The sequence below is a fragment of the Thamnophis elegans genome, chromosome 4, assembly GCF_009769535.1.
Source record: "Thamnophis elegans isolate rThaEle1 chromosome 4, rThaEle1.pri, whole genome shotgun sequence".
Classification (NCBI taxonomy): domain Eukaryota; kingdom Metazoa; phylum Chordata; class Lepidosauria; order Squamata; family Colubridae; genus Thamnophis; species Thamnophis elegans.
In genome coordinates, this window is record NC_045544.1 from 4,694,886 (window position 1) to 4,700,948 (window position 6,063).

Genomic DNA, 6,063 nt, shown 5'->3' on the forward strand with positions numbered 1-6,063 from the left:
AACCGGTTCTACCGTACTGGTGCGACCCTGTAGGAACCCACGTCTGGTGTGAGGTGAGTTGGGCTAAGAGAAAGTGATTAGCCCAAGGACCCCTGGCTGGCTTTCATGGCTAAGGAGGGGCCAGAACTCATGATCTCCACTGCTTTCTGTCCAGAGGCATTTCTAATGGGCACACTTTAAAAAAAAAACACCAGTCACGATTGCTCATGAATCCGTTTGATGGAATACTATAGTATTGAATACCACAGTGACCTCCTCCGGCCCACTGAAACTCTCTTAAAAGCTTTAGCAATAGACTAATGCTTCTTGTATCAATAAATAACGGCTGTGCACTTGGGTTATGCTGATGGAAATGCGCCCAGCAGGAAAATGGCCATGGATTTAAAGCTATCAATTATGGTTCTCCACCAAGTATACTCTTGTCTTGAACAGCGTTATCTTAGTGGGCGTATTTTCATGACTTCGTTTCCTCTTCAGAAATGAAACCTGTCCAGGAGGTGAAATTAAGAGTCACCTCCTAAGAACAGAAACTATTGTCATTGCCACAACGTCAATGATCAGCTCAAATTCATCCATTTAACCTTCTAAATGTGTTTTCAAATGTAATGTAGGAGCCAAGAAAACCCACTTATCTATTGGAAACATGCAAGTGTGACCTCTGGTGTGCCTGCTATTCTATAGAGATGCCAGCCCTGTTTGAAGGCGTCTTCTTTGAAAGGATGCCACATCTTTAAACCCCCACTGAAATTCGATTAAAGACCCTTAGCTGGAACAGGGACCTTGACACTGTCCTTCAACAGTAAGCGGCAGATCACAGAACGGATTAGAGAAAACTGGCGAGAGATAGCTAATGAGCACTAACATCAAATGTAGTGTATGCAAATCAAATGCAAATTGGTGTTTTCCTTTGTGAAAATGTATTTAATCTCCGAAAGATATGCAAAGCATCCATCCATCCATCCAAAGCATCCATCCTGTAATCACACACGATGTCTGTTGATTCATTCACAAGTACACTAAGGCAGCGAATGCTGGCTGGGGAATTCTGGGAGTTGAAGTCCGGACATCTTCAAGTTGCCAAGGTTGAGAAACACTGCACTAAGGGAACAAGGAAAAAGGAGATTTTGCCACATTCCAGATCTCCAAAGGACACTAAAAGCCTCTCAAAAATCTTTGCTGCCATCTAATCCTGGAGTTCTGAAGTCAGGGTTGATCACACCAGCGTTACTAATTTCTCATCCATTGCATCAACAGGAAAGTTTAAAAAATTTATTGAACACTAGCTAATAACCTGGCATTGCCTGGGTATTTATTTATCCTAATCCATACACTTGTCCTCAAAAATAATCCCGGACCAAACATAATTTTCTAATGTTACGTTTTCCCCCTTACTAGAGGGAGCACTCCTGTGGAGTACTGTGACTTCAGCAACTTCACTTCGCTGTACAGTAGAAGCCATTTTACGGCAGTACGGAAGAAGCCATTTTAAGGCACAACAGGCTGTATCTTAACCGAACTCTTACCCCCCACAGTATTTGTTTCCAGAGAGTAAGGCATCTGTGTACCAAGTTTAGTTGAAATTGCTCGAGGTGTTCCAGAGTTATACTGGAACATACACACAGAGCCATATATATATAATTTATTTCAGCAAAACATCAGCTGGTTAGGTGGCAATTATCTGTTATCGTACGGACTTTATTAGAAACAGTCCTGCCACCTTCCCAATATTGTTAGATGCCTCATCATAAATTAATCTACTCATTGTGGTATTGTGCAGGAACAGTAATTGGATACTTTATCCATTGTATGGTATTGGACCTGGGTACTTGAGAGATCGCCTGCTGCCAATTACCTCCACCAGACCGATTAGATCCCACAGAGTAGGCCTCCTCCGAATTCCATCCGCCGGCCAGTGTCGACTGGCGACTACCCGGAGGAGGGCCTTCTCTGTGGCTGCTCCGACCCTCTGGAATGAACTCCCCGTGGAGATTCGCACCCTCACCACCCTCCAGGCCTTCCGCAAAGCCCTTAAAACCTGGCTGTTCCGACAGGCCTGGGGCTAAACAACCGTTGCCCCTACCTCGAATGGTATGATTGTTGTGCTTTTAAATTATGTATTGTTTTGTGTTGGTGTCAAACTGTTTGTATCCCCCTTCCCTTGCTCAACTTGTGAGCCGCCCTGAGTCCCCTTCGGGGAAAAGGGCGGCATACAAATGAAATAAATGAATGAATGAATAAATGAATGAATGATATGAGTAATGCCCCAGCAGGTTTTCACAAATAGACTTTACATGATATAAATGCAGTTTCATTCTATCCAATTGCCATAGAATAAACTGAAAAGTAACTGGCAATGATTTATTTGCAATCTGACAAGGAAGTGAACAGGAACACTGATATTTTCTCTCAATTGACCAGGCAAAGCAAAGGAATATCTGGGAGGGGGAAAGTATGCTCTAAAGGGGGAAAGGATTCTTCTGCCATCGCTAGCTAAACTAAGGGGGAGGGTTTCTTCCCCTACGGAAGATGTCACCTGGGGATGAGGTCAGCTTGGGAAGGACTTTTGATTTCTGTTAAGACTATAAAGTTAAGAGCCTCTCCACATCTGTAAATGGAATTCCTGAGCAGTTTAGGGAGAAAAAAAAGGGGGGGGGGTCTTTGCTATTCTCGTTTGGTGGTTTTCCTGCAGATGTTTCACTACCAAACTAGGTAACATCATCAGTATCAGTGAGTGTGGGTTTACTGCCTGTTTATATACAGGTGAAACTCAAAAAAATTAGAACATCGTGCAAAAGTTCATTTATTTCAGTAATGCAACTTAAAAGGTGAAACTAATATATGAGATAGACTCATTAAATGCAAAGCAAGATAGTTCAAGACGTGATTTGTCATAATTGTGATGATTATGGCTTACAGCTCATGAAAACCCCAAATCCACCATCTCAGAAAATTAGAATATTACATGCAATCAATAAAAGGATTGTACATAGAACAATATCGGACCTCTGAAAAGTATAAGCGTGCATATGTACTCAGTACTTGGTTTGGGCCCCTTTTGCAGCAATTACTGCCTCAATGCGGCATGGCATGGAAGCTATCAGCCTGTGGCACTGCTGAGGTGTTATGGAAGACCAGGATGCTTCAATAGCGGCCTTCAGCTCTTCTGCATTGTTCGGTCTCATGTCTCTCATCTTTCTCTTGACAATGCCCCATAGATTCTCTATAGGGTTCAGGTCAGGCGAGTTTGCTGGCCAATCAAGCACACTAATCCTTGAGTCAGGTTTTGGTGCTATTGGCAGTGTGGGCAGGTGCCAAGTCCTGCTGGAAAATGAAGTCAGCATTCCCATAAAGCTCGTCTGCTGAAGGAAGCCTAAAGTGCTCCATAATCTCCTGGTAGACGGCTGCGTTGACCCTGGACTTCATGAAGCACAGTGGACCAACAGCAGTAGATGACATGGCTCCCCAAATCAACACAGACTGTGGAAACTTCACACTGGACTTCAAGCATCTTGCAGTGTGCGTCTCTCCATTCTTCCTCCATACTCTGGGTCCTTGGTTTCCAAATGAGATGCAAATGTTGCTCTCATGAGAAAAGAGGACTTTGAACCACTGAGCAACAGACCAGGTCTGTTTTTCTTTAGCCCAGGTAAGAGGCTTCTGACGTTGTTTGTTGTTCAGGAGCGGCTTGACAAGAGGAATACGACATTTGAAGCCCATGTCCAGGATGTGTCTGTGGGTGGTGGCTCTTGATGCACTGACTCCAGCCTCAGTCCACTCCTTGTGAAAGTCCCCAACACTTTTGAATGGCCTTTTCCTGACAATCCTCTCCAGGCTGCGGTCATCCCTGCTGCTTGTGCACCTTCTTCTTCCACACTTTTCCCTTCCACATTAATGTGCTTTGATACAGCACTTTGGGAACATCCAACTTATTTTGCAATTATCTTTTGAGGCTTTCCCTCCTTATGGAAGACGTCAATGATGGTTTTCTGCACAACTGTCAGGTCAGCAGTCTTTCCCATGATTGGGAGTCCTACTGAGCCAGACTGAGAGACCATTTAAAGGCCCAGGAACCCTTTGCAGGTGTTATGGCTTAATTAGCTGATTAGAGTGGGACACTTTGAGCCTAGAATATTGCACCTTTTCACAATATTCTAATTTTCTGAGATGGTGGATTTGGGGTTTTCATGAGCTGTTAAGCCATAATCATCACAATTATGACAAATCACGGCTTGAACTATCTTGCTTTGAGCCAAGGTGGCGCAGTGGTTAAATGCAGCACTGCAGGCTACTGCTAGATCAGCAGGTCAGCGGTTCAAATCTCACCGGCTCAGGGTTGACTCAGCCTTCCATCCTTCCGAGGTGGGTAAAATGAGGACCCAGATTGTTGGGGGCAATATGCTGACTCTCTGTAAACCGCTTAGAGAGACCTGAAAGGCCTATGAAGCGGTATATAAGTCTACTGCTATATTGCTATTGCTTTGCATGTAATGAGTCTATCTCATATATTAGTTTCACCTTTTAAGTTGCATTACTGAAATAAATGAACTTTTGCATGATATTCTAATTTTTCGAGTTTCACCTGTACAGTAGCTTGCCTGGCCACCTCTAGTACTGATGATGTTACTTTAGTTGATAATGAGACATCTACAAGAAAACAACCAAACTCAGAGAGCAGAAAGGATCCTCCAGTTCGACTCTTGAGCTACAAATATCCCCATTTATCAGTTTAGAAACAAATTGAATGGAAGGAAACAATAAGTATTTTAAAGTACGCATCTCCACTGAGCAAGATCTCCCTCTGCCCAGGAACGCAGCCTCTCCCAGTGCCTACTCAGATGTAAACCTGTGGGACCTTCTCCAAGTTAAGTGGAAATATGGAATTGCAGCTTAAAGGGTACAAAACAACATGAGGGTTTTTAAAAAATATTTTTATTAAAATACTTTAGTAAAACTTCAGTTAAATATAGTGTAGGCAATGATCTGTCACTGTACCGATGGTTAAAAACTGTTCAGTGAGGTTTTTTGGTATTATAAAATAGCTTGTCTTTCAAATGTGAATCAGGAGAGAGGGAGAGAGGAAGGGAGGAAGAGAGGGAGGGAGAAAGAGAGAGAGGGAGGGAGAGAGGGTGGAAAGGGAAGTATAAACAGGCCTAAACAAGACTCCTAACTTTTGTTTCAGGTCTGGATATCAATAAAGGTCCCTCTGTGAGCTGCAGTTTACAAATCTTTTTGGCTTTGAACTTGACCCAGATGACTCAGATGGTTCCACCACAAAACTGCGCTCGACTAAACCGCATCGCTGATGTCATCAACAGGGCGACAACAGCGCGGAGACAGAAGCACGCTGTAAACCTAAACCTAAAATTAACCCCTAAACCTAAACCTAACTCCCCTAAACCTAATCCTAAACCTAACCCTAAATCTAACCCTAAACCTAATCCTAACCCTTAACCTAACCCTAAACCTAACCCTTAACCTAACCCTAACCTTAAGTTGAATCGGCTTGCTTTCAAAGCGCTATTTAAAGCGCCCTTCTTTCTCCACGCTGGCTGTTGTCGCCCTGTTGATGACATCAGCGACGCAGTTTAATCGGGCGCGGCTTAGTCGAGTGCGGTTTTGACGGGTCACGGACTCAGATGACATTCCTTATTGATACTGAATAACTCCCAGTGCAGAATCACTACTTCAAACCAGGGCAAGGAGGCACAAGGGCCTTGCCAAAGCTTTCCATCTGCCTGCATTTGTCATAATTGTAATGTTTTTATGAATGCCAGTGGGAACTTTCTTCTCTGTGCAAGCAACAGGGGAGCATGGGAAAAACACATGAGAAAAATTAAAATTGAGACAATTTAAAGAACATTCTGCCGAGTGCTACTTAATTTTTCCTTTCAAAAGTTAAGTTGTGGCTTCTTTTATTTCTGGGATTACCAAAAAGGGAGGAAAAAAAATGTTCGTCAGTAATTGGTGGTGTGTAAGGGGAAAAAAAAAAAGGAATATCTCATGTAAAAATACAAGTTACTAAACAACAGATGAGTTACAACGCTGCATTGGGTCTACAAAAGT